Source organism: Crotalus tigris, unplaced genomic scaffold (assembly GCF_016545835.1).
Source record: "Crotalus tigris isolate CLP2741 ecotype Arizona unplaced genomic scaffold, ASM1654583v1 scf7180000024433.2000942, whole genome shotgun sequence".
NCBI classification, from domain to species: domain Eukaryota; kingdom Metazoa; phylum Chordata; class Lepidosauria; order Squamata; family Viperidae; genus Crotalus; species Crotalus tigris.
Window position 1 is genome coordinate 55,174 of NW_024100601.1, and position 26,861 is coordinate 82,034.

At 50.3% G+C, this 26,861-nt stretch overlaps 1 protein-coding gene across 1 annotated transcript in view; it reads left to right on the top strand.

Moving 5' to 3' along the window:
- Positions 1-718: 718 nt before the first annotated feature.
- ZFHX3 (zinc finger homeobox 3) overlaps positions 719-26,861 on the top strand; it is a 90,892-nt gene continuing 64,749 nt past the window's right edge. The window contains exon 1 of the mRNA XM_039331076.1: positions 719-1,024. The gene's annotated coding sequence lies outside the window, so the exon portion shown is untranslated. The remainder of the gene's footprint in view (positions 1,025-26,861) is intronic.

A 26,861-nucleotide genomic window follows, 5' to 3' on the forward strand; every position in this document is an offset into this window, starting at 1 on the left:
CGCTTTCCGCGGGCGGCGGCAGCTTGGGTCTTCGGGGCTGCCGGCCGGCCAGGCCCCAGGCTCGCGGAGGGGAATCTGGGCACTTTTCTTCGGCCGGCGGGCGGGCGGGCGCGGGCCCTTCTGCAGGACCGCCCCGCCGAGGCCCCCTCCCTCTCCTCTCGGTCCCCGGCCGACCTCCGGACGGCCCATCGCCGGGCCTTCCCGCCGTTCCTCGGCCAAATCCGAGCCAGCGCCGCGCCGGAGAGGACCCGCGGCCAACTTTCCCGGCAACTTCCCCAGCCAGCTCCAGCCGCGGCGGCGGGGAGGCGGCCAGAAAGCGGCTGGAATATGCGATGGGAGGCGAGAGTGCGCCCCTCCCTCGCCCGCTTGCTCGCTCGCCCCTCTCCGCCCGCTCCGCCCGCCCGCGCTCCCTCCCCCGCCGCCTGGGCTGACTCTTATTGATCCAGAAGGTGGCTAATTAGCCCTTCCCGTCGTGCCTGGGTAATGAGGCACATGCGCACTGCACTAATCAGCCATTTTTTGCAGGAAACTAATTAGCAGAATAAAGATCCAAAGAGTTTTTTTCCTCCCCAATCAGCAGATCTGAACCCGGGCGCTTCCTGCTCCGGCCGCCTCGCCGCCCGGCTCCCGCCCGCCCGGGCCCCACCCTCCTCGCACCGGGGCGCCGCCGCTCCCGGCGACGATGCTGCTGCTGCTGCTGCTGCTGGGCAGCGGCGGCGGCGGCGGCGGCGGGGGAAGCAGCGGCCCCGGCGGCGCAAGTGGAAGCGGCTCCCGCTCGGCTCCGGCCGCCGCGTCTGCCCCGCACCTCTCCTCTGCCTCGTCTCGCCGCCGCCGCCAGTCCGAGCTACAGCTCGGAACGCGCCGCGCCCGCAGCCTTCATGGGATCTGTCGTCCCCCCGCCGCCGCCGCCGCCGCCTCCCGGGATTAGCCGTCTCGCCGGAGCTGTCGCCGCAGGAGGGGCCGAGGAGGAAGAAGAGGAGGACGGGCGAAGGAGGAGGGAAGAAGACGCCGCCGCCGCCGCCGCGTAAGTGGCAACTTCTCTGCGCCCCGCCCGGGCTGCTTTGCATGGGGTAGCCCGGCCCCTTCTCGCTGGATCGGGGCCGCTGCTCCCCTCCCCCGGCGGAAACTTTGGGCGCCTCTCGCCGCGGGCAGGTGCTGCTGAGCGGCCCAGGCCGGGCCGGGCGCCGGTGAACCGGCGTGCGCAGAGAGCAGTTCGGAGCGGGAACGCCTCAGGGCCCGCCGATCGCGGCCACATTGATTGGTCTATCTACATAATCGATCTGGCAACCGCGGAAGCGGCCGGGCTGCGGCTGCTCTCCGTAGGCACGGGCCCGGCGCGAGCCGCCTCTCACCGCCCGCGGCTGGCTCCGGCCGAGGCTAATAGGTGCGGGCTAAGCAAGGCTTTCCGGACAGGAAGGTCCGGCCTGTGCTTGAGCGGCGGCCGTGGTTTGCCCCCAACGGCCGCCGTCCCGCATCGCGCCGGAAACCGCCAAGTTGAGCCGAGCCGCTCTTCGCAGCGCCGCGTTGCGAAGCCGCTTCGTGGCGGCGGCTCAAAGTTCGCCCAGAAGGAATCCCGTCCGCCACGGCCGGAGCCAGACCGGTTTCCCTGCCTCGGGGTCGAGCGGGTTCCCGGCGGCCGCCGCGGGCAACTCTGACCAGCCTCGGCGGATCGTTGCTAGCCACGCGTTTTCCGCCGGCCGTAACGTGCCCGAGCTGCGGTCTCAGTTACACCAGAGATTGCGGGGCTTTTCGTCCCTGACTCACTGCCTGGTAGGAGATTGCCAGTCCCCGCAGCCGCCGACAGAGGCCTCGAGCGGCCGGGCGACCAGTCTCGGCGCGGTCCGAGCTGTCCCGGGGGCCGGAGCTTCTGCGGCTCCTTCTGGGCTCCCGCCCGGGGACGCTCGTGCGCGAGGTGGTTGCTGGTCCTTAGGGAGAGCAACGTTTCGCCGCATTAAAAAGCCCCGTTCCCAGGCGTGGGGCGCACCGCCTGGTTTGCCCCGAGAGAGACTCGGAACCGGGATCTTCCCCCGCCGGTCGGGGTCTTCTCCTTCTCCAGAGGCCTCGCCCGCCCGCGGCTCGGCTCTCGTCCAGGCGTGGTCGGGATTGTTTGCGCTGGGGCTGCCGTAGGCCGAGGGATTTCTGTGTCAGCGGGGCTCGAGCAGGCCTTGCGGGCGCCTCCTCCTCCTCCTCCTCCTTCCTCTCTGGCAGCCGCCGCCGAGCGAGCCCTGGTTCGGGCGCCGGACCGACTGAGAGTCCTGCTAAATACCGGGCCCTCTGTTCAGGAAACGTCAATGCCCCTTTCCTATTGTGTCCTTTTATGCCCCGAGTCTGTAATTTTTTTTAGCGTCCCCTCTCTACTTTCTTTTTAAAGTTCTAAGAATAGTTCAATTCAGTTACAAATCCCAGGCCAGCCCTGGGGCCCCTGAGGCGAAGAGAGGGGCGCTGCCCTTCCTCCGCCCCACCATTTTCACTCCCAGTCTCTAACCGAGCCCCTCCCCTGCCCTCCCTGCATCCTTTTCTCCGTTGTGGGTCAGTTGACTTTCCTTGCCAGCAGCCCTCCTGCCTCAGCCGCTGCCCACAGCAGGCCTGGTCAGGAGGGGAAGCAGTCCCTGCTTGGGGTGGGTTTGAGAAGGACCTGGGGTGGTCGAGGCCAAAGAGCAGAGCTGAGCAATGGGAAGAATGGAGAGCCCTGGACTGGTGGGGGAGGGGGAATCAAAGGCACAGACCTTTCCTGGGCTTTGAAAAGCCGCTTTCTCCATGGCTCTCCCCGTCCCATTTCACAGGTGCCATGGGGGGGGGGGCAGGGCTCAATGGAATAAATTCTCTAAGGAATGGGAAACTACTGTACCAAAGCAAGTCCCTGCCCTGCCTTTTTCCCCTGGGAATATCTAAGGCTGGAGCTGGCTGCCTCTTGTCTTGGGTGACTGAAACACCTCACTGTGGGCCAAGACACCAAAAACATTAAGAAGCCTCTGTGCCCTTGGATGTGTGCAGATCAACTTTGATTATCACAGACAGTGTTAATTAACCGACCACCTAGGTGGAAACCTCAAATCCCATCCTTGTATCAGCCCGTGCAGTGGTGGAGGGAGGCCTTCGAGGCTGGCTCCCCTCAATCAGAGCCTGGCGGGGAGGGAGCTGAGCCTTTCCTTGCTCACCTTTGTTTTGGAATTCTTGGGTGGGGGAGGGGATGGACAGGGAAGAGAGACTGAATTCTTGACTGTCTTTTTGACCCATGGAAAAATGCAGCTTCGGCTGTCTAGATGACCTTGTTTTGAAGGCCTGACCTCATGCTTTCTGCTTTTGAAGTGTTCTTTTTTAATTTTATTTCTGCCATTACAGCCTTCATTATCATGCTGCATTTTCTGAAGCGTTTGTGTGTCATGGACTCACGGATGACTGCAGTTGTGGTCCATTTTCAGGGAAGGCTAGGCCCTAAATAGTTTTGGGGTAGACTAGATCCATTTTCAGGAAAGACCAAAAAACAAAGGAGCCAGGTGAAACGGTCCACGGCATTTAGTTGTTTGGCAGTTTTTTTAGAAATAGGTGGATAGGTAACTGCACATTTACTGTGATGGGAGAAGGACATTAGTTGACTGAAGACTCTTGTAATTATGGGTGTGTGGAGAGACCCAGCTGGTGTTGCCAAGAGAGAAGGCCATGCTTCGAAGGGGGGGGGGGTTGCTGAAGGGCCCCCTCCCAGTTAAGGAAGGACAGAGATGGATGGAGCCACAGTGGTGCCTGTTCTGGCCCTGAAGAGAGACCTCAGGGGCACTATTTCCTTTCAAGTGCCCCCCCCCCGCAGATGTCTGTGGATGAAGCGTTATCTCCACAGCAACCATAAGTTAAAAGGAGGAGGGTGATGGAGCTTCTCAGGGAATGTGGCAATATGCAGCCTGTGTATCCCTCGCCCTTGAATTGTTTTTTTCCTTCTTTCTGCTGGACCATTTCAGGGGAAGAGACAAAGGCTGGCATGGCCGGGCCTGGTCTGGTCTGGCAGTCACCGAATGACCTGCCTGCCTCTAATCGCCCTTGGGCACATGAAGGAGTTTGGGAGGTCCAAGGTGGCTCTTCAGCTAGTTTCACAATTTGTTGTTATGATGAAGAATTTCAAGCTGCATTCTCATGATGGTGGCAAAATAAGAAACATATCCTATGCTTGACTAGAAAACCAGTTTGATTAGAATCCGTATCATCTTTAATTAGGTGGGGCTGTGTTCTTGTTTCAGGAGCTTTTTCAGGTTGCTACAGGTATGGAGGGGTTTCGGTGGATGGGGTTGCTGAAGGAGCTATTTTTAACATTTCAAATAGGAGCTTTCCTTCTGAGCATTTTCTAGACCAGGCTGGCCAAGTCCTGGGGAAGTCTTCTTTATCTGATCCCATCCTGCCTGTGGAGGGGGCAATCAGTCCTCCCCTGCCCCCTCCCTCTGATTCTGTGGGCCAGGGATGGTAACTGAGCAGTTATCTCCCTTTTCTTCAGGAAGGGAAGGAAGTAACCTTGCAGGACTCCCTTTATTGTGTCTCTGCAGCAGCCCGAGGAGCAACTGGCCCAAAGCCATCCAGGGGCTCCCGTGACCCAATGCAGAGCTGGATCCAGGCATTTCCTGGCTCTAACCGAAGCCCAGGAGTAGAAGTATATGGCCGATGTGCACTGGCAGGGGCTGCCTTCCAGGAGATGCCTTGTTCCTGGCTGGCAGGTGCATGAAGAGGTCCTGTCCTCACTGCCTGCCCCTGGTTGTATCAGACAGAACTGTAGTGGCTGGCTAAGTGCACTGAAAGCACTTATGTCCAATGGGATTTTCTCACCCATCTCCTTCCCCCCCCCCAACAAATGCTGGTAAACTAGAAGTTCTAAGGAAGACCACATCTGGGGTACTGCAGATCATCCAGGAGAAGCCCCAGCAGCCCCCTCCATCTAAGCGCCCATCCTGTCAGGTTCTCCTCAACTGCAGTGAGCCTGGCTTTTTCTCTTGACTCTGGCCTGGGCTGTGTCACAGGTCTTCCTTAGGACATCCAATGTCTCTAGATGTGTTGGGCTCTTGGGGAGTATCTGGAACAGATTTCTTAGGACAAACTTTTTTTATCATAGTGCTTATGAAGAATGGCTCACATAAAACCATTCTGTCTTTCAATTTTTAATAGTCAGTTGTGGCAAGCACCCCTGTTCAGTAGACAGTATCAGGTGTTCTCTTAGTCCAGCTGCACTCAAAAGCTCGAAGGCATCTCACAGGCAGCAGTGAGGGAAGCAGAACAACCAGGATTAATTAGTAAGGCTGGAGACTTTCCCTGCTGGGCATGAAGAACTTGATGCAGGAGAGCAGCAGTTCTCCCCAAGAGTCAGTCCCTGCTTGGGGCCCAGCAGCTTCACTCCAAGGCCTTTTCCAGCTACCAGTAGCATATTCCTGCCTTGCCTGTAGCTGCCCTGAAGGGTAATGGGACCAATTAATTTGACTTAAGGCCGATTTGGTGATGGACTTGTATGAAGTTCTTGATTTTCTTTGAACTTGGAGACATTTCATTACCCAGCTAAGTAACATCCTCCACACTGATAATGTTCTCTAGTCGGCTAATGAAATGTTTGCAGGCAAGCAACTCAGCTCAGAGAGCAACAAGAACTCCCAGATCAACCCTAAACTACAGAGATTCTTTTCTGTTGGGACCTCCATCTTATTCTTGAGCAAAGTGGGATGCTTTTGCCCTCCTAGCTCCAAAATTTCCTTTGCTGCATTACCTTCAGTTGCTTGGACAACTTGCCTCAGTGGCTTGTTGCCTGCCTGGGACCCAGGTGCCCTGGAAAAGGTCTTCATGGGGTCTCTGCCATGCACAGGTGCTTGCAGTGCTCCAGAGGGAGTGTGTCTGCAGAGGCCTTCCCAGCAGTGATCACTGTGGGCTTTGGGAAGTGACGCGCTCTGAAGCAGGCGCAGCTCAGTGCCAGGGAGCTTGGCAGGACCATTAGGGCACCTGACCAAAGGTGCTCCTTGCTTGGATTGCTTGCTGCAGGGCCTGTGGGGTGGGGGCGGGGGCTGCTTGGTCCTGCTGGCACTCGCATCAGCTGCTACATTTTGAATATTTTTTCTGAAGCTGGGCTTGCCCCTGGCGTACAGCCATGACTTGCATAACCATGATTTATTGAATATAGCACAAGGTCTTGCCTTTGTAGAACGGGCTAACCCATAAACTATGGGTTTACACAATGCTGGATGCTGGAATTAAGCAGTGCACCTTCTGGCTTGGAGAGAGTGCTGCCTGCCTCTCTCTTGAGCTTGAAGCAGACATGAGGGAGAAGACATGGTAGTTTAACCCTTTGTTCCTCCTTGTGCCCCCCCCAACCTTCCAATATTGGGAGGGGAGGTCCCTAGGCAGCAGAAGCTGAGGTGGGGTAGAGAAGAACCATCAGGTCGCAGCAGAGCCTTATCTGGCCATATAGTCCACGGTTCCTAGTGATTAGAAGAGCTATGAAGAGGGAATGCTTCTCTGGAAATGCTTTTCTCCTCATGGGTCTCTGGCCAGTATGAATGAATGCCCGTGATGGGTTCCTTACAGCAGAGACCTTGGAGGTCTTCTACTCCAACCCCCTGCTCAAGCAGGGAGACCTATACCATTTCAGACAAATGGGTTGTCCAATCTCTTCTTAAAAACCTCCAGTGTTGGAGCGCCCACAACTTCTGGAGGCAAGTGGTTCCACTGATTAATTGTTCTCACTGTGAGGCAATTCCTCCTTAATTCCAGGTTGGACCTCTCTTTGTTGCTCTCCATCCCTTTCTTCTTGTCTTGCCCTCTGGTGCTTTGGAGAATGGCCTTACTGGGACAGGTTTGAGGCCAGGAAAGGTTGAGGGTTTTGCCTGTGAACCACAAAAGGTGCTGATCACTTGCCTGTCCAATGAGGGTTTGCCTCTGGCCTTTGATCCTGCAGTAAAACTGCACACCTACAAGTAGTCCTTGACTTATAACTGGCCATTTAACGACAGTTCAAAGTTACAGCACAATCAAAAAAGTTACATATGATCTGTCCTTGAAGTTGCAACTGCTGCATCGCCCCCAAGTGTTGTGATGACATTTTGGTAGCAACTTGCATTTAGAAGCTCGGTTGTAGCACCCTGTGGTCACATGATCACATTTTGTAACTTCTTCGTATTTTCTGGCAAAGAGCACTCCTTGGATAAAGTGGATTCAGACTTACACCTATCATGATTCACTTAATGCTTAGTCTGTTCGCATGATGACTCGACTTACAACTGCAATGACTTACAACTGAAATTCTGGGCTGTATAAGTTGAGGACTACCTGTACACATTTCTATTAGCTGAGGTCACTTGTTGCTCGGACTTTCCTGCTGATAAGAGTATGGTGGAAGTAAGACTGCTGGTGGCTGCTGCCCTGAGTACCGAGGCCTGGACTAAGCAGGGATTCCTGAATTCTAAGGGGTGAAGGTGCACCTCCTTTGCTCACCGTCCCTCATGCCTTCATCACCCCCCCCCCCAGTTGGATTACTGCAGTGCCCTCTAAATGGGCTGCCCTTGAAGACCATCTGGTTGCAAATCACTCCACCTGCATGAGCTGCACCAATTCCCAGTTGCTTTCTGGAGGCAATTGGAGACGCTGTTTTTAATTTTTAAAGCTCTGCATGACATAGGGCAAAGCTTTGTGGGACCTCCTTCCCCTGCCCATTAGGTCAGAAAGGGTGGGCACCCCTCCAAGTTGCCTCCCTTAAATGTTGTCATCTGATGGGACCTGGGTGGTGCCCCTTCTTTGTATCTCCCCACCCTTTTTGAGCATCCTCCCACCTGAGATTTGGAAAAACCTGCCCCCCAGGCTCTTCCCCCAAGCGATGGGTTAGGAGGGAGGTTGGGGCAGGAGGTAATCATGGGGCTGGTCTGGCATCTGGCGGGAAGGGCGATCTTGCTCTCATTCTTGTGTTTATAGGTTGTTGAGAGCTGCCTAGAATCAGTATATGAAATAGGTAACCATATAAAATCTTTAAATAAATAAAATAAATCTGGGTACCAAGGTCCAGAGTGCAGTATCGGGGAAACCAGGCTCTATTGAAATGATGATTAGTTAACATTCTTATTAAAACATGGCTGTGGGTAAAGAGGAGTCGGTTGGGGAGAGCAGAGCCCACATTTGCTTCCCTCTGTCAGTGCTGGCCCTGCTTTGGAGTCTTGCCTTCCATTTTTTCATTCGAATACAGCCTTTAACTGACCTTGAGCATAGTTTGTGTCCAAAGTTTATCACTGTTGCTGAGACTCCGAAAGCCCAAGAGATTTATTGTATTGGAGAAGGAAAGGAATGCTGCAGAAGGTTGCTGATGGTGAATGGATGTGTGATGCTGGATTGGCCACAGCGGGATTGAGGATGGAGAAGGGGATGCAGGCAGAACTTGGCTTTGCAGTCTGGAGGTGGAGTTGGACCCATCCTGGGGCTGAGGATCTGTGACTTCCACTGTTATTTTCAAAATCCAGATCTTAATAATAATAATAATAGTAATAATAATAATAATAGTAATAATAAAAAAAACCTGCAACATAACACCCCAGACTTAACAATTGTCGATAAGAAAGACAAAAAAGTCTGGATAGTGGACGTGGCAGTGCCTGGAGACAGCAGAATAGAAGAGAAAGAACTGGAGAAGATCACAAAATACAAAGACCTACAAATAGAAATAGAAAGACTGTGGCAAAAGCAAGCAAGGGTAGTACCGATAGTAATAGGCGCCTTGGGTGCAATCCCAAAACAACTGGAGCACCACTTGAACACCATTGACATTGACAAATTCGCTATTAGTCAATTGCAAAAGGAACTGCTTCCATCCTGCGACGATGTCTGTAATACCATCAAACATCCACATCTGCCTATCCCAGGTCCTGGGTAAGGACTCGATAGGTAGATAAAATGCCAAATCCAGTCTGAACATCTGGCTGACTGTGCAATGATCCATAATAATAATAATGATGATGATGATGATGTTGGAAGGTACCTTGGAGGTCATCTAGTCCAACCCCTTGCTCAGGCAGGAAACCTAGCCTCTCGCCTATTCCCAGACTGCGCATGCGCGTAGAGGAGTGAGCAGCTCGGCCCAGCAATGGCTCACATGCCACCAGAGACGGCTCCACGTGCCACCTGTGGTACGGCATGCCATAGGTTCACCACCAAGGTGCTATCATGTCACCCCTAGTCCTTCTTTTAATTAAACTAGACATACCCAATTCTAGCAACCGTTCCTTATATGTTTTAGCCTCCAGTTCGCTAATCATCTTTGTTGCTCTTCTCTGTATTTCTAGAGTCTCAACATCTTTTTTACATTGCAGTGACCAAAACTGGATGCAGTATTCCAAATGTGGCCTTGCCAAGGCATTGTAAAGTGGTATTAATACTTCACGTGATCTTGATTCTATCCCTCTGTTAATGCAGCCTAGCACTGTGTTTTGGCAGCTGCAGCATACTGCTGGCTCTTATTTAAGTAATTGTCCATTAGGTCTCCAAGATCCCTCTCACAGTTACTACTATTGATCAAGGTACCACCTATACTATACCTGTACATTTGATCTTTCTTGCCTAAATGTAGAACCTTACTTTTTTCACCGTTGAATTTCATTTTGTTAGATAGCGCCCAGTGTTCAAGTCTATCCAGATATTCCTGTATCTTAAGCCTATCTTCTGGAATGTTGGCTATTCCTCCCAGCTTGGTGTTGCCTGCAAATTTGATAAGTTCCCCATCTATCCCCTTGTCCAAATCTTTGATGAAGATGTTTAAAAGCACTAGGCCTAGAACAGAACCCTGGGGCACCCCACTACACACTTCCCTCCATGTAGATGCAGTTCCATTGAGGACCACATGCTGAGTACGGCTGGTCAGCCAGCTACGAATCCATCTTATCAAGTAATTAGTAGTAGATTGTGATCTACTTTATCAAATGCCTTACTGAAGTCCAAGTAAATTATATCCACAGCATTCCTCTGGTAAATTATATCCACAGCATTCCTCTTTTGTCACTTGGTCAAAGAATGCAATAAGATTTGTCTGGCATGATCTGTTTTTGACAAACCCATGTTGGCTTTTAGTAATGACTTTGTTTGCCTCTAGGTGTTCGCTGATTCATTGTTTGATTATCTTTTCCAGAATCTTCCAGAGGTATTGAGGTCAGGCTGATAGGTCTGTAGTTTCCTGGATCTATTTTTTTCCCTTTTTTGAAGATGGGAACTACATCAGTTCTCTTCCAGTCCTCTGGTAGTTCCCCAGTGCTCCAGGATCTTTGAAAAATATACCGTAAATGCCGGCGTATAAGACGACTTCCGCGAGCACTGAAATCGGCGCCAAAGACGGGGGTCGTCTTATACGCCGAGTCGTCTTATACGCCGGAAATACTGGTAGTTTCCGGCGTATAAGACGACGTTCTAGGAATGCGGCCCGGCTATAAAGACTGGGGTCGTCTTATACGCCGGGTCGCCTTGTACGCCGGCATTTACGGTAATTCAGTGGTTCTGAGATCACATCTGCCAGTTCCTTGAGAACCTTGGGGTGTAATCCATCTGGTCCTGGTGATTTAAACTCGTCTAGGCTGGACAGGTGCTCACTTACCATTTTCTTGCCTATCTTAATTTGTGTTTCTATTCTGTTCTTTATGGTACTGTTTTTGATAGGTTGGACTGTTTTTCCCTTTGTTTAAAGACAGATGCAAAAAAATGAGTTAAATAGTTATGCTTTCTTCCTGTTGCTTGTCACCTTCTTGCCACTTTCCCCCCTAATGGACCAATCATTTCGTTAACGTTTTTCTTGTTTTTTTACATGTTGAAAGAAGCTTTTTTTGTTATTTTTTGACTTTGATCACAAGCCTTAGTTCATTTTGAGCCTTAGCTTTCCTCATTTAATCTTTGCAGGCTCGGGCTATTTGCTGATATTCTGCCTTAGTTATGTGCCCCTCTTTCCACTTTTTATACTTGCCCTTTTTATCTTTCAATTTATCAGAGAGTTCTTTATGCAGCCATGCTGGTTTCTTTTGAGAGCTGTTATTTTTTTTCTTTGTTGGTATTGTGCAAGACTGGGCTTTTGTTATGTCACTTTTCAAAATTTCCCAAGCTTCTTGAGTTGTTTTCCCCTTAAGGATTCTCATCCATGGAATCCTTCCCAAGCTCTCTCTAAGTTTCTTGAAATTAGCTCTCGTAAAGTCCAAGACTCTAGTTTGACTGTGTTCTATTGCTTGTGCTTCCCTAATGTTGAATTCCAATATCGCATGATCACTTCCCCCCAAGGTTCCTGTGGCTTCAACACCTATCATTTCATCTCTGTTAGTGAGGATTAGATCCAATATGGCTAATCCCCTAGTTCCCTTCTCTACTTTTTGGGAGACAAAGTTGTCTGCTAGGTTTGTCAGGAATTTGTTTGATCTTCCACTTGGTACAGAGTTTGTCTTCCAGTTGATGTCAGGGTAATTACTATTGTAATGATGTCCCCCATTACTATTGTGATATGCTTCCTACATACCTTAGTTAACTGACTAGCAAAAGGTTTATCTATTTCCTCTGTTTGGTTGGGCGGCCTATAGTATACACCTATGGCAATATCATTTCCCCCCCCCCTTTTATATTGACCCAAGTGCATTCAAATGCTCATTTGGAGTCTGTGATTTCTGAATATATCTCCATCTCTTTGAAGGGCCTTCTAAAAATGGATCTTCCATTTGATATAAAGTCCTAGGATGATTTATAAATGATCAGAAATGAAAATCTTCCCAAACAAAAGCAGTGAGAGTACAGTGGACGCTAAATGTTCCCATCGTCAAAGCAAACAGGGCCTTATAATAACGATGCACTGTTGGCAGTGATGAAACTTAGAGAAAAATGGAAAGACTTTCTGGGCAATGGACTGGGGGGGAGGGGGGAGGCCGGTAGGCAAGCAGGCCTCTCTCGAACCAGTGGCCAAGAGGCCTCCATTGCAGGTGCTGCTCAGCTTGGGTGGAGTTGGGGCCCTCTTGAGCTTGGCTTCTGGGGAGCGGCACCAGCAGCACCTTGTGGCTGCCCCCTTCCTGCTCTCTTTTTGAGAGTCTGTTTAATTGTTTTTTCTGTTGCTGCTGGATCTTTTTGTTTTGCCTGAGAATTTATTGTTTTTATAATTGATTGATTGATTGGATAGTTGCTATTTATATTTTGTGAACCTGTAAACGGCTGTGATTCTCCAGACTTTTTCGTTTGTTTCCAATAGCCCTTTGCTGGATTCCCTGTCCAGACTTGCTCAGAAAAGTCTCCGGCTAGGCTTGGACCGAATAAGCCCTCCTGGACACCACTCTTTCCTCCGATCTAGTCCGAAACCTGGAAATGAACCGCAATTCAAGGGGAAGCTGAGTGTGGGCAGCCCCTCTCTTAGCAAGATGTTGTTTGCTGTGAGATTCAGACAGGTGCTATGTAGACTTTTCTTAGTTCCTTGTTCTTTTGCCTGTTTTGGGAAAATTTTACCTGCTAACAGAAAATAAAATTTGTCTTTGTGTACAGTCACCCGAACAGCAAGGGGTGTCCTTGGAGGTAGGTGAGATGGGCAATGGGAGGCTTTCGTGCAAGTCCAGGAGCTGCTTATTTCCTGCTGGCTGCTCAAATGCTGTTTGGGAACAATAGGACTTGTCTCTTTCAAGACAGTTGCCATTTCAGGAACTTTGGTACAAAACATGCAAACTTAGCCCAGTTTTTGAAGCAGGTGGAATTATTGCAGGGTAAGTGAGAAAATGCAGCATTTGAGAATGAGGCCTTTGCTCTTGGACCATCCCAAACTGAGAGATTGGCCATTCCAGATGAAGGAACACCACTGAGAAGAGCAGAGAGATTCCGTGTTTTCCCTTGCAGGTACCTTTGGTGTCTTTGAGAACCAAGTCAGACCATGATTGTAGCTTGCAGGATTTTCCAGGGAAAGAGAAACTCTCTGGAGAGTTGGTCTAGACCTTCTGAGGAACTTGTACATTTGCTGAATCCAACAGAAGACCTACCAAGCAGCGAACCAGCATGTTCACTGTCTGTTTCCAAAATGAATAAAAACTGCTATTGCTTAAGGTAAATAAAGGTCTGCAAAGAGTAGCTGCAGTGATGCTGCGTATTAAGAATATATCTTATTTGGTACAGAAACACGCTTGGTAGCATTGGCAAGTATTGTAGTCACTCTGAGCTGTTATCGCTCACCCCGTTTCCTGCATGAATAACATGAGGATGAGCTGGCATGCTTCTGCACACTTTTTCTTACACCCTTGAAGTGGACCCTAAGGCTTTACAGCTGTTGCCCTGATGAACGTCAGGCCTTCAGAACCTGGCTCTACTTGGGCACTCTCTGTTCTGATCAGGGGGCAATGTCTGCGAGCCACGGTGGAGAAACTCCCCTGGGTGTGTGGAATTCGTGCCTGGTCTTGCCTTTCCTGTTTTAGTGGAATAGCCTGGCTAGTTTGCCACTGCGGGTGGGAGGGCGAGAAGAAGGTGCTGGGGCTCAGCCGGCTCTAGTAAGTTTGTGTGGGGCTCCCCATTGCTTGGCCTGCCTGTGACTGCTGTTTGCGCAGGGGCTCTCCTTTGCCTGGGGAAATTGGCAGGTGGCCCCCTTTCTGTGACCCTTCCTGAAGCTGCTGTCCAGGGTGGATTTGCATATGTTAATTGCTTGCCTTGTCCTAGCTTGTTAGCTGTGATATGTGGCTGCATTTGTATGTAAATAGTAGCAACTTGCTGCTGAGTTAATTAGTGCTTTTCACTTTATTTCCTGCAGCTCTGAAGAAAGGCTGGTTTCCCTTTCTTCAGCTGGCTCTGCTCCCCTTCCCCCCCATTTCTGCAGTTGCTGGGAATGGAAGTGGCTAAGGAGTCATCTTATTCAGCTGGGGACGGAAGCCCGAGGGCTCTCCTCCGTGTCTCTGTCAAGTTCAGTTGACCCCTCGGCCATAGCTGTGGGAGAAATAGAAGAGGGGAGGGTAAGAAGGATGACTCCCCCAGCTGCATGATCCCTATTGTGAGGGAGGCCAGCAGGAAGGACCCTGACTTGGGGAGACCTCCTGTCTTCTTGCTCAGGATTTCGTTGCTGTCTTGCCTTCATTTTGTGTCCCGTTCTTTGGAGGGAAAATGCCTTGCTGTATCTTCGGGGAGTCTATGTGCCCCCCTTTCCCTTTGCCCAGGAGTGATGGACCTCCAGCTAGCTTTGGTCATCGGTGGGGGAGGGGGGATTGCAGAAGCTGGGCCTGGGGGGGTGCTTTTGCTTGCTTTGCAAAATCACCAGAGTGGAGGAGCTCTTCCCTCTTGCTGCTGGCGTAGCTGATCCCAGGATCGACGCCCTTCCCAGACAGCCTCGGCCCTGGAGCTGTGTACACACAGCAATGGCCGAATGAAGCCTGGTCTGCTTTATGTTGAGATACATAAATGTTGCAGGCCGGTTGCTGGACAATTGCAGACAAAGAGTTTTCTTTCTGTTTCCTCCAAGTGATTCTGAGTGGGTCCTGTTTGAAAGGTTCACTGATCAAGTCACAATGTTTGTGATGTTCCAAGAAGCACAGCTGTGTGCTTCTTCCAAATAAACATGGGCTTACTATTTCTTTTAATTGGATGCATTTTGTTTGATTTTCTAAAAATTAACCTAAGAATCATTTTATTTCTGAAAATCCGTTTCTTCATTCTTCTGGCTAGTATGCAAGAGGAATTTGCTCTTAGTTGGGTTCAGAAAACAGGGATGTAACTTTTCTTCTGGTTTATTCTTCCTTTTCATACAGAGAATAATAGTTCTAAAATATAGCAGAGTCAATTTTTGTTGCGTGACCAGGAACCTTGGGGGGACTTGGTGAGAGTGGCTGGGCCTGCTCTTCACTAGCAGGGTCAATGCGGGGTGGGGGCATCTGGGGGGGCCTCAGTGGCCCTCTCTGATCCTCATAGTTACTCGGTGGATCTCTTGTGGCTTGCAGATGGGGGGGGGTCAAGTGAAGAGGGACTATTTCTGCCTGAATTCTGGCTCCAGCCTTCTGCTGTGCCCCCATCCCATCGCTTCCACAATCAGGCCCTTTGTTTACGTGCGTTTTTCTGTGAAGCGAAGGCCGGTCTGTGGCTGCATGGCTGCGGCTGGGAGGAGGAGGGGGTTGAGCTGCTGCTCCTCCCCCTTGTGGGCTCATCAGTGATTGGAGGGGCTGCCAGCCTTCCTGCCAGCGGGCTAGAAAAGAGTCCCTGCTTCATAGGCCCTGCCTCTGCTTGGCCCTCTCTTGCTCGGAGTGTGGCCGGCTTGGATGGTAGGCAAGTTGGCCGGCTGGCCGGAGGCTGCTGGGGCTTCCTGGGGAAGTGAGCCCCCCTGCCCCTTTGCCCCCCCCCTTGTCTTTCTTGTCTGGCAGCCAAGGGGACCAGGGAGAGCTGGAAGCACAGAGCTGCCCTGCTGCATTCCTTGGCAGCTGGGCTGGCTGGCTCCATTCCAGGGGGAGGGAAGCTGGCTACCTGGCGGATGGATGGTGGTGGTGCCTGGGGCTCTGTTTCTCTTTTGGGAAGGCCCGTGGGCAGGAGTGGGACTCAGGATGCTTGGGCAGTTGCTCTGGCTTTCTCAGGGCTGCGCAGGGAGGTTCCCGTCCTCCTCCTCCTCCTCCTGAACTTGCTCTCCTGCTGGTGGCAACCACTCAGCCTTGGTCTCTCCTTCAGGGCCTTTTCGGAACGCAGCTGGCTATGTCTTGCTTTGAGGCTACCTTGGCTCTGCTGGCTTGGATGAAGGCGAGGTGACTGTCTCCCAGTCCTGCAGAAGGCTCCCCCCCCCACTCCAGTGGCGGCCCTGCTTCCATTAGGTCTGCAGGCAGGGTTCAGCTTCAGCTCCGCATAGGTCTCTCTCTCTCTCTCCCTCTCCCTCTCCCTCTCCCTCCCTCCCTCCCCACCCCCTAGAGCTGAGGGCCGTCTCACCTGCTGGCTTCCTCAGGCATCCTGAGCTGGTAGGTTTTCTGGTTGCAGACGCTGAACAGTTTACTGGAGCTGCTCTCTTCCACTTTCAAGAAAGGAAGCTGTGGGTGATAAATGGAGCATTGTTTATGGCAGCTGCCTTCCTTCTCCATCTTGGCAGTTCTTTATCTATCGCTCCAGCAGGATGGAGGCTTATTGAATCCCTCCCCCCAAGTGACTCCTGGTCTCCTGACCTTCAGGCTTTGCAAATATGAGGATGGGGGTTCCTGGCAGAATGGGAAGAGGGCCCCGTGGCTCCAGATCCCTGCTGGGACAAGGGGGCTGCAGCTGTGGCCATCCATTGGGTGAAAAGTTCAGATTCGCATTTCAAAGAAGGCAGAAGGCCATGGAGGGCTGGGGTCAAATTTTTGGGGCTGCTGCTGCCCCTTTGGTTCAGGTTTGGGGGCAGCTGGGTAACCCTGTGCATGTTTGGAGGGACTTGCCGAACCAAGACAATGCCAGGTTGGGGGCTGTGGACCTTCTTGGGAAACCTTGAGATGGGGAGAGTTGTGGGAGCCAGATTTCTGGTTTCTTCTCCAGTGGTGAGTTAGCTGCCTCTTGGTCTCCTCTGGCCTGCCAGAGGAATGAATGCAGCCATTACTAGGTCGCCCCTTGGCCTGTGGGTGGGTGGTGGGAAATTCATGCATTCTGGACTTCCATCCCCATGGCCAGGAGGCTGAGGGAAGACCCTTGTGACTCAGCCCTTGGGTTTGTACCCAGAAGACAGCCAGTTTCCCACAGTCTGGAGCCTCTGGTAGCAGCCTTGAAGAGAGCCTTTCTCCTCCCTCTTCTCACTTCTGCTACCAAAATAGCAGCCCCTTCCTACCCAGGGCTCCAAGGCTGCTTGCAGGCATTATGAGGCAGATCCCAGGCTCTCTCTGGGATTTGCATGGCTGCAATGACACTGAGATTCACAAAAGAGATCCCAGAGATATGCCCGGCCCCATTGCTCCCAACTTTGCCCTTAGTAATTTAGAGCCTGGTTCTTCAGGAACCAGAGCAACTCCAGATCCACCTCCCCTCTCTCGTGCCCCTCTTTAGGGGTCTAGAAAGGCAGCAGCCCGCCCCCCCCCCCGTCTGAATCCTGGCAAACGTCAGAGTTTATTTCTTGACCCAGTTGGCATGGCTGGCTATCCTAGCTGCTATCTCAGCAGAAATATTTGGACCAGCACATCTGCCCCCTTTTTGGTGATTCCCCTACCCCTTCCAGGAAGGGCAGAAAAAGCAACTGGCTGGTTTCTCTTGGTTGTGGGCTTTCAGACTCCCTGGTATGGGAAGGAGGGCCAAGAGACCCAGTAGGGTCCTGATCACAAAGAAAAGGGTTGTGCTGCTAAAGGGAGCAGTGGTGCTTGGGAGCTTCTTAGAGTATGGATGGGTTTGGAAGTGTGCATTGATTGTACTGCAGTCGTTTTCTTGGCTTCTGAAATACTGATTTGTCAGTGACTTTTAGAAGAACTTTTTAGAGTTCATTTGGGAACATTAATCTGGTATCTTGTTGGAGCAGGAAGTGGTGGGTTCAGACAGATGACCTCTGCTTAACCACTTGGTCAGTCTGTAGGGTGAGCACTTTACCATGGCTGCCCCGTCCTCCCAGCCACACTTTCTGTGAATGGCACTCACACTACCAGAGTGGGGAGGGGACAGGCAGCAGGTTCAGAGCCTGCTCTGCGGCCCAGCCTAGTGGCAGCATTTGGATGCAGATGCCCATCAGTCGGGGGAAGGAGAGCCAAGTGAGAGAGTTCTTGGCCAAATAGCTTTGGAAAATGCTTGCAATTTCTGTTAGAACTGGGGGGCAGAAGAGTTTTCCTATCACAGAGGTTGGAGAAGATGTTTGATCTTGGTCTCTTCCTCCTGTGACGCTTGTGGTGACTGTTGGAGGGCAGGGTGAGTGGATCCCTCAGCAAAGGCTAACTCTGGCCTTTTGTTAGGGTCTGCCATCTCTCATCAGATTGCAAAGCAGACAGGAAACGGCTTAAGGTTTTACCCCGGAAAGAGAGCTGTAGAGCTGTTTCTCCCTCCCTGGAGCTGTAGAGATGGCTCCTGGGTGCTGCAGGATGACGGCCTTAGAAGCCTTTTCCCCTGACATGGCAGGGGCCTTCTGGGCTCCTGGTACCTGCAGTCTCCCTCATGGAGCTGCCAAAGAGCTTTCTCAGGGGAATTGTGTTTCTTCGTGGGTTGGACCCTTCAGCCCAGGAAGGAGGACTAGCCCTTATCCTGAATTGGTGAAGACATATATTTCACCTTGTAGATCCTTTGTTATCTGAGAATTTGTTGGAATAGGAATGGCTTTTCTGAGCAAGTGTGCCTCAGTGATGGAAGGTCTCAATTGCTGGCTGGTACATTTACCAGCAAACACTTTGGGGTTGGTGTGGGCGGCTCCCTTCCTCCTAGGTTTTTTCTTCAAAGGAGATCTTCTGGCCTCCAGATTTCTGATAAATTGATAAGAGGAATTGTGGGAGTCAATAGAGTTGTAGACACTTTGCCAATATAACCCTAGTGCTATTGATCTGCCAGTAAATTAAAGTCTTACTTAGAAGCTGCCGATATTTCTAATCGCCTGCCTCACCAATTACAACCTCCCAGTTACCTGGGAAAGACAGAAGCCTCGCAGCGCAGGCAGGAAAAACCAGGCCTTCAAGGGGGGCGGCCCTTCCCTTTCTCCTAGGGAACCCTTGGGATCACCTTCATGCTCCTGGGAAGGGTTTTGGCCAGGGTCTCGGGGATCTCAGCAGCTGATTTCTCTTCTTGGCCAGGCGAGCCAGGGAATCCTGGCCTCTGGGTGCAGGTCAATATTGCAGAGGCATGGAAAGGGCACGGGGAATCCTGGGGGATGAGCAAGCACAGAGAGGGGAGAATGCCCCATTGAGTGGCCCCCTGCCCAGGGGTTGCTATTCTCAGCTGCCTGTATTTGCTCCAGTCCTGCCCTGGCAGAGAGGACACCCTCCCCAACCCAGTTTTGGAACTGCTTCTTTTCAGGAGTTTGGGGGGGCTTGGGAGGTATTTACTGTGGCGAAGGTCCCAGTGACAACTTTGCTGGCGGAAGGCTGCTCCCCAAGTACAGCAGTGGCTCCAACTCCAGCCCTGTCAGTGGCAGCAGAAAAAACCCCACCCTGCTCCCCCTAGGCCTCCCTGTAGGTCTTCTTCCAGCAGCCCCTCCCCCATCTGGGGCCCAGAAGAGAGGTCTTGGGGAGGGGAGGAATGTGGAAGCATGGCAAGGGTCTGGATGGCGGGGCAGCTGGAGGGACCTGCTTGTCCTGCTGCCCTTTCATTTTCCCCCACTGAAGCAACAGCCCAAAGGGAATACTGGGTAAGCCTTGTGCTGCCTGAGACCAGCTGCGTTTGAAGGCCTTCTGGTGAGCACAAATTGCGCATAGCCACCCAGGCTCTTCCTGCTCCCATCCCTGATATCTGGGCACAATCAGCTGCTCCACTTAGGCAACTTTGGCTCTCATGAGCCACTGCCCAGACTGAGCCAAAGTGATTTTGGAGCCCCCATTTACGTTCCTCTTCCAGCAGCAGCCTTTCCTGCTGACTGCTACTTGTGGCCAGTCTCTCTGGGTCTGTTGCTTGCTCTACAGAAGCTTTTCTACTTGGCCTGCTAGGTTGGACCATCTCTAGGTCGAGGTGGTTCCTTGCAAGCTCCCCACTTCCAACTTGACACCCCAGCTGCTCCTTTGGGTGAGAAGAATGAGGAATCGGCCATTGGGAGGGACAGACTATTTCTGATGGCATTGTTTCATTGGAAATGGATCAGAGGTTTGGGTGGAGGCAGAGCGATGCAGCACCGCCTGACCCCTCGTAGCTGAGCTTTGGGCCGCAGGGCAGCATCTGGTCCAGGAGAGTAGCCAACGAAGTGTGACGCTCGACCTGCGGATGGAGAACTTCTTTTACCCAACTGTGAAGCCCATCCACTTCTGTGGATTCGCCACCGGGGCTCACCGTCCCTCCTAGTTTTAGCCAAAGGCATCGAGCCCCCCAGAATCACCTGCTTTTTTCCAGGCTCACAAGAGGCCAGTAGGGTCCTTTGGGGAGCAGCGAGACTTCAGTTCAGTGGCCCTCAGGTGTGGTTCTGGGCTGGTTGCTTGGCTCCTGGAAGAGAGGGATCTCCCTGGTTTGGGGCCAAGTTCATGCAGAATTTGTCTTCCGCGGGGAAGCACCGAGGGGCCAAAATTACAGGGGAAGTTGGTATCGATAAGCTGTATTGAGTGTGAGCGAGCCTCAGCAGTGTGGGGAAAAACTCCGCTGGCCCTCCTGCTTATTGAGAAGCCAATAGCAATTTCCTGACTGACACTTGACACAGACTGCTGCCTCCTCAGGACCCAGACCCTGCGTAGCTGCACGGCTGCCTCCCAGCCCCAGTACTTGGCCTCCTGGAAGCCAGTTGGGAACCCCTCTTTTCCTGGGCTGTGGGATGCAGTCTTCCCCCAGGGGCTGCCACGTCCCTAGGACTGGGCAGGTGTTTCTCTGGACAGTCTGAGATGTGGACTAGTGCCACACACACATCACACAGACCTGTTGCAGTTTTCTTCCTTGTTGGAAGACCAGGTATTGACTTATCTTGGAATCTTGGAAATTTCCAGTTCCCAAGACATTATTTTCAATATTTTCTTTCCCTCATGTGGATGGTGAAATCTGGCCTAGAGCAATCAGGATACTTCACGTACTGATCAGCTTTGCACTGACATGGTATAGATATGCGGCAGCTATGGTGATAAATATGCACATCTTAAAGTAGAAGCTGTATTGGGGAAAATGGAAGAAACCCTAACCCTAACTGGGGTGCTACCTGGGGCCAGATTGAACCATCCAACTCTCCCCACATTTTCATTGCCAGGCTTGGCCAGCACTCAATTACATCCACACCAGCTATAAGTACCTCCAAATAACATGCTGCATTCTAGAGATTGGTTCGGACACATCTCTGGGAGATCTTCCCAAGCCCAGGAATGATTCCTGCCATGCAAGGGAAACGCTAATCTGAAGCTGTCTGGAGGCTGCCATAGGGAGGACTCTCTCCTGCCCTCCACACTGAGGAAAATGGCCCTTGCAGAGGTCTGCCCTGTCCAGGCCTGTATCTGCACAAATCTGCCCGGTGCAATTGGTTGTGGAAATAAATGCTAGACTGTTCTATGAATGATCCTTTATTGAGTCTGGTCCTTTAAAAATATGGTTTTATGTTTTTATATCTTAATTGTGCACAACACCCAGAATTGTTCTGTGAGGGATGGGAGACTTGCGGGGGGCAGAAACAGCCCTGAATGGTTCTCAACAGAGGAAGAGACAGGTCTTTCATTAGCTGTCTTCTGCTAGAAAGAGAGATGCCGAGCTTGTAGCCACGAATTAACTGGGCTTGGGGCTTTCTCAGTTGGGATATGAAGTTTTGGCTAGAATAGTATTGCTGTATGCTTTATGTGTAAATCAAGAATCTGATGCACCTGGATAACCAGCACTGTTGAGTGTGTATTTCAATCATCCAGGTCTTGATTGTCCCAAAGGTGCTTTTCAAAAGGCAAGTAGACTTTCTCAGTTGTTTCCCTTAAAGACATTTTGTTTCTCATTCAAGAAGTTTCTTCAGTGGAAGGAAAAAAACTAAGAAAGTCCAGTTGCCTTTTGAAAAGCACCTTTGGGACAGCATTGTTGAGGTTGATGGGTTGCTGCACGTGACATCTAGGGTTGCACACAACTCTAAAACGCTGACCTCTGAGCAATGCTGAATTCGCCTCCCATAGACAGATCTTCCGAAATATTCCAGATGCTGCCCAAAGATGTTGAAATCTTTGGGTACTTGAGAGGCATCACATCTCACGAAGACAACAGGTCTCTTAATTATTGACTTTGTACAGAGGTTGTCTGTAATTGCAAGTGGTCAGCCCAGGTGTTTTTTAATGGTTTGTCTTGTTCACCCCTGTCTCCCTATCTAGATTCTGGGGCCTTGTTGCAGGTGAATGATGGGCGAGCCTGCCTCCAGCCATGAATAAGCCTCAGGGCTACATTGCAATCCTGGCCATCTCTCCCTCCCGCATCAAGGTCACCACCATTTCTGTTCTGTTCCACACATAGTAGGAGAGAATGCCAGGAATTAAAATGAATCCAGTTCAATCAGTATCGTCAAAACGCTGAAAGGTTTAAATGCCTAAAATTTCTGGGACCAAGTGTTTAGAATTCTGGGTGTACGTGGTGGTTCTGCCAGATGTGCAGCTTGTTCTTGAGCCGTTTGCCTGTAGTAGGAAGGGTCCAGAAATGGTGCTTCCATCGTACAATCAGTCTGTCAAATTTTGTATGTGCTGGAAGGAAGTCCAAGCTTAGCCCAGGCTCATTTAGGGGTTGACCTGGATTCACGAAAGTGAAGCTGGCAGGATGTTCCGAACGAACTTTTTTTTTTTTTTTTTGTAAAAATTTTTATTTTCAACTTTACAGTACATAACAATCTTACAAATACTTCAGATAAAAAATAAAACAGATTGATACACGCCACATTCGGTCTTGCCCGCCCATTTCCCCCCAAACCGCATCCCACCTCAAACCAACTTACTTCTTTCCCTCTTTTTCTTCACTCACCCCCTCTCCTCCTTCACCTCAACCTCCCTACATACTTCTCACCTTCTTCTCCCTCTTGATGCGGTCCAGGGGAAATGCCCAAGCAGTTCCTCTCTCAAAATTAAAACATTAATATTATATACAATAAGACTATTTCTACTTTATCTGAACTACTTAAACTTCAACCCATCCACCCCCACCCCCCTCCCCCCACCCCCTCCCCCCCGACTTCCCAGAGCAAAATACAGGATTATGCAAACATATTAAACATAATCTATTTAAGTTTACTAATTATACAATGAACAAAATCATGAAAACCCTTAACTCTCTTCAAACTTTGACATCATAAGTTTATAAACAAAATCATTACTCATAGAATAAGTGAAACTTTGTAGTTCCATATTTCTTCTGAACATATTCTATCTATCTTCTCCATACATTAAAATATCTCTCTTGTGAATGTTCCTTTAAATAAGCAGAAATTTTAGCCATTTCTGCTAAATTAGAAACCTTAAATACCCATTCTTCTAAAGAAGGCATCCTTCTTCCAATATTGACCCACCAGTAATCTTGCTGCTTTTATTAAATTCAACATTAAGATAGTTTCTTTAACATTAAAGTCCACGAAAAATTCCCAAAAGAAACAGTTGGGGAGTAAACTTAATCTTCCTTTTAAAAACCTTTTGAATGTTCCACCAAATCATAATCCAAAAGGCTTTAATAACTTTACAGGTCCACCAAACATGAAAACAGGTTGCATCCAAGCAACCACATCTCCAACATTTAGGTTGCAGGTTCGGGTACATACAAGACAACTTTTTAGGATCCAAATGCCATCTATAAAACATTTTGTAAAAATTTTCCCTCAAATTCCCACTTTCTTATCCAAAGTCCATTTCTGCACAATTTGCAAGTATTGAAACCATGATTGTAAAATGTTTTCTTGCCTTAACACATCAGAAGACTTTAATTGCCAATCAGTACCCGACCAAATAAGTAACTCTTATGAATCAATGAACTCTTGATTCCAGTATCAGAAGGAGCTTCATGAGGTCCTCTGAAGTGCCGCGCTTGTCATCTCCTGTTAGGTTCAGCTGCTCAGTCCTCCTGTGTTGGTTGATGTGAGGTTTGCTATCCCCTCCTTGAAAGTACAACTGCCCTTTCCCAAGCTTCCTGTTGCAGACACCAACAGTCTTCTCTGCTGGAAAGACTGTTCCTCCAGTGTTTCACCGAAGGGCTTCCAGAGCTGGCCTCCCACCCTGACTAAGGGTCTGCCCCAGGGCTGTTTTGGAAGCGCTTCTTCCCACTGGACTCACCAGCCTTCTGCAAGGGATCTGGTGGGCAAATGGCAGCTTTCATCATTGTATATGAGTTGAGTTGAGTTTTGGTGGGAACCTTTTCCATCTTCCTTTGTATGCTCAAGAAGGAAACTGCCAAACTGTTCTCCCATAATCCTAACCACGAGAGCAGTATTGGGCACAGCCTTTAACTGTTTAAGAGGTGAAGAAGGAAAACTTAGAGCCATCAGTTGATGAGCCTAGGTGGCCCCAGACCATCATGGCTGCAGGTTGGAGAAGTCTTCTGCAGAGGAGAGTGGTGTGGACCAGCAAGGGCAGCTGGAGTCCTGACAAGGCATTGTCTTTTCTATTAAGTCTTCCCCACAGAGGGGCTGCTCTTGGAAGGCAGCAGTCCTTGAGGCCACACCAGCCTATTATTAACCCAAACAGGCAGTTTCTCTTTGCTATGGAAAGAAAACAGTCTTTCAAGAAAACATGAAAACTGGAGAAGCTGAAGAGTTTGGGAGGGAGCAGAGGGACCAGGCAGCCATTGGAATAAGGATGAGGGCCCAGGAGCTGCAGAAAACAGTCTAGGTCAGTGGTGGCGAACCTTTTAGAGACCGAGTGCCCAAACTGCAACCCAAAACCCACTTACTAGAGCCGGCTTCAAAAGATTGCTTCTTTTGTAAGTTGTAAGTTGTAAACAGCATTGGTTCCAAAAATCAAATTGCAACCTATGAGTATAAAAAAGTTCCTTCTAGGAATAAATCTTGGCTTCTCACAATTAGTTCTCTGGGAATCAGTCTGTGGCTAACTGCCATGTTTCTTTCAGTAAGAGATTAAACCCTCGTGGTCAAGATGGACTGCTTGTATGGTCAGCTGCAGCTGTATTGGGCCACAAAGTATCTTCAGCAACCCCATTATTCTGTATTTGCCAGCATCCTCATAGTGCAATTGGGCACGATTACCTTTCATTTTTTGGGATGGCTCTCTGTCTTTGGGCTTCCACTCGCTGCTCTGGGTGGCTTTACAAAGGGGGGGGGACTTTGAATGCCTTCAGAGTTTCCATTTTGTCAACCTCCTTTAATTAAGTGATTAGATAGTGCTAGTGTCTTGCAAAAATGTTGCTGAATATATCTTTTTGAATGCCAATAGATGTTGTGTGTGCGAACAGGTCCCCAGTAGACCCTCTAGAGAATGTTTGCTCTCTTGGTCTGGCTTTGTTAGAAGCTGCAATTAACTGCTTTGGTGCTAATTTCTCTGCCTAGCATTAGATCACTTTACATGAAAAGTTTGAAGATTGCCAGCAAAGGTCAGCCCAGGGCCCTGCTTGGCGGCCTCCACTGACAGCTCTTCCTGCTGAAAAGATGTTAGCCAAGCAGAACTAAATGGGTTCTGGGCCTGTGTTACTTTGATTTGTGGACCACACTCCTCAGGGCCACCTCTTTCGGTGTATCCAGCAGTGAGTAAGGGCTGAAGCAAAAGTAGGAGTGACACACACGGTCCTTCTCTTTATCCTGTTCATTTGTTTTCTCTTGCTCTCAATTCACAGGAGTCAGGAATGGGCCCATGACTCTTTTTGAAAGCCTGGACCCATCAGTGGCAGAAGGTTTGGGGCCTAGCCAAGAGCTGAGGTTGCCATTCCCAGAGTAGGAGAGGGACAGTGCAGTTGCGTGCGACAAATCTGGAGAGTTCTTCCAGTGAAAAGCTGGGTATCTCTTCTATTAAGGTGGGTTTGTACAGCTACAGGTAGTTCTTATTTAGCAGCTCCCTCGTTTATTGACCATTTGCAGTTACAACAGTGATAGAAAAAGTAACTTTATGACAATCTTCACATTTACGACCTTTGCAGGTCTGTAAAGTGAAGGAAGTAAGACCATAAACACAGTTTGCTTAACAACCAAGTTGTGGTCAGTAAACAAGGAGTACCTGTACTCCATAAGCATATATTGAGTCAGATCTGTTGCTGTTCATAATGGCATTGTCATAGTATCAGAAGTTGGAACGAGAACACTTAAGCCATGGAGCCCAAGCCCTGCTCAGTACAGAGTCCACATTGATAGTTGAAAGGACAGCCAAATAAAAGTTCCATGTCTGGAGTTAGTTGCACATCAGAGAAAGAACCTTGCACCATCTTCACAGCTTCACTGGGGCTTCGCCTTTATGCAGAGAATAAAGCCAGAGTGGCTCAGGATCACTGGTTCCTTGAGTGAGAATTCAGTGAGCATTCACCAAGCATGGGCCGTGCAAGCCCAATCACCTCCACTAGACTTCACTAGTCTCCCCCCATTTGAAATGGTAGAAGATGGCACAGGAGATGACCAGTAGCTGGAGAGTTGTCCCATGGATCCCAGGAGGGTCTGGTCAGAGGGAAGCTCTTGGTCTGCCTCTGCTCTGCTTGAAGGATGATGCTCAGGGAAGTTGTGGCTGCTGTGCTGAGGCTCCTCCCCCTCCCTAGCCAAGAAGCTGGCTGTTCTTAGGTAGGGCCAGCCAAATGCATCGGAGGGGCTGCTTTTTTCTTAATTACTGTCAAACAGGTTCTTGACCTAGAGGAACGTTGTAGAGCCATGCTGGATAGAAAATGAGGAATGCAGATGACCATCCCATTTCACTCCTGCTGTTTATGTAAGGTGTTAACCCAGAGAGATATGTGAAGGTGTTCAGAGCCCATCCGAGGAGGAAGAGAGTCGGGGGCAGGGCTTCTGTTGTCTTTTTGAACTTGGCTGGGAGAATGAGTGTTCACACAGGGGTTTCTATGACATTTGTTAAAGGTACAGCTGTATTTACAGATATAGCCATGATGTAGGATTCTGGTCTATTTCTGAATGCATAATTTCCCCAGCAGGATGTGATTGCTGAGATCAAGGAGACGGTTTAAGCCACTAGAGATCCCTCACTTAAGCAGGAAAGCAGGGCAGCCCTTCGCAGGGAACCCTTGGGGGCTGCTTTGAAAGACCTTTGAAGCAGGCAAGGTCATCGCAGAATCTGAACTGACTGCTCTGAGAATGAGTGCTTCGACTGAAGCAGGGGTGGGGGCTGCTTCAAAGAGGCCTCATCCAGGGTGGATCTTGCAGCACAAGTCCCCTGACAGGTCCCAGGTCCCTTTTGTCACAGGGTGCGGTGGCAGTGAGAAAGGGG